We start from the raw sequence: 2,146 nt of genomic DNA, 5'->3' as shown, positions 1-2,146 counted from the left end.
AAATCAGCTGGCAAGCATTATTGATATAATGCTTAACAGCTAGGTACAAACGAGTGTTATAACCGCTTCGCTTAGGTGGTTAGCGGTTATTTTATAATCGGCGGTTGGTGATCGTTTATTATATATGGGCTTTTAGGCCTATTGATTGTGTTTTAGGTCTTCATTGAGCCTTTCTTTTTTGGGCTTATTTTAAATAATTTTAGTTTTTTGTTTTGAAATAATAAGAGTATATATATATAAGGGTATATAATAATGGTTATTAACTGCCTCTACCTATCTATAAAACTGCAAACCGCCCCGCCTTAGACAGTTAGTGGTTATTGGGCAGTTACAATCGCTCGTTTGTACACCCTTAGTTGGAGGTAGCCGTGAACCACCCCCAACGACCTTTTGGAGCGGCTCACTAGCCACCCTAACCCTCTAAGGGTGGCTGATACACCCTTTGTTTTTTTTATTTTTTATTTTTTTTTAAAGAATTTAGTTTAGTTTTATTTAGTTTTTTTTATTTTATTAGTTTTTTTATTTTATTAGTTTTTTATTTTTAAATAAAAATATTATGGGTAGAAAAAAAAAAAAAAAAAAAAGGTAACGTGCAAGGCACTAATATTTTTTCCTTTGCCATCAAAACACTTATATGTTTATAGAGTTACTATTCTTTTTTTTTTTCTTTTTTTTTTTTGATAATGTCGCCTGAGAAGGGGAAGGAGATTGGTAGTGGCATAAAACATTAGGTGTGGTCAGGTGAATGATGCATAGCAGGGATAGTTCTTGTCGTATTTAGTAATGCGGTCAACGCTAAAAATATAACAAAAATTAATTACAAAGGTTCATCAATAAAAGGACAATAAAAAGAATGTTAGAGTAACCACCAATCTAGCCACTTGAGAGCATGTTTGACTCGATGGCATGCTTAGGAAAAAAAAAGAAACTCAAAATGGTACAATGGTCCACCATCATTCTATGGAATTGTCATTAATGCAAAGCATGCAAAGAATGACAAGACAAAATTAAAAAATAAAAGAAAAGGGCATGCCACGACCCAAAGATAAAAGAGGATGTTTGATAATAGATCTGAAAAGTGTTTTTTCTTTATTGCTAGGTTTGAAAAAGCTTTTTAATAGGATAAATGTGAGAAGTGTAGGATCCATTAAGAAAATAATTTGGTTGTGTTTTTAAAGAATAAATATTAAACATGTTTATGTTTTACAAAATACAAATAAATAGAGTTGGCTTTTTATTTATAAAAAACTAAAAAAAAAGTGGTTGTGGGACCACCTATTTTTGAATAAAATTCACATACCCTTCTCAAACTACTATCTAATTGATAATGTCCTCTTAAACTTTTAATTATGACAATATCTCATTAAAACTACCAAAATTTGTCAATATTTCCTTCAATGACAAAAATACCCTTAAAAAAACTATCTATCTATCTATATATATATATATATATATATATATATATATATATATATAAACCAAGCTATGAAATTAAAAAAAAATTATTTTTTTCTTAAATAAAAAAATTATTTATTATTATATTTTTTGTTTTTGTTTTTTATTTTTTCAAATTTATTGGAGTATTTTTTGTCTTATTAAAAAAAATTGAGGATATTTTTGTCTTTTTGCTGGCCTTTACGGGACATTATCAATTTTTTAGTAGTTTAAGCTTGACATTGTCGCAATTGAAAGTTTGAAAAGACATTGTCAAATTGAGTGATAGTTTGAGGAGTACGTGAACTTTTCCTTCTATTTTTTTTAGTTTTGTAATTTTTAAGTACATCATTCGACCATCGACAAAATATTCTTATAAGAAGATATGTATTTATTTTAGAAAAAGTATTTTATGTTTTAAGTCATTATCAATAATTTTGAAAACAGAAAAAATCAAACATAAAGGATACAATAATACAATCATGTTATACATAAGACTAAGATTAACATATTTTTATCCTTAAATCAACCTTCATATACCACGTGGAATTTTTAAAAAAAAACCGCTGAAATTAATTTCCACAACAGACACGTTGTACTGAGTACTGACAGATGAATTAAAAGCAGCAGCCTAAATAAAAAAAAGAAAAAAAAGAAAAGAAAAGAAAAGAAACAGTCTGACCCATAACTAGGAACTCGGAACGCACGACTT

This window comes from Corylus avellana, chromosome ca11 (assembly GCF_901000735.1).
Source record: "Corylus avellana chromosome ca11, CavTom2PMs-1.0".
NCBI classification, from domain to species: Eukaryota; Viridiplantae; Streptophyta; class Magnoliopsida; order Fagales; family Betulaceae; genus Corylus; species Corylus avellana.
Note: the sequence above shows the minus strand (reverse complement) of the source record.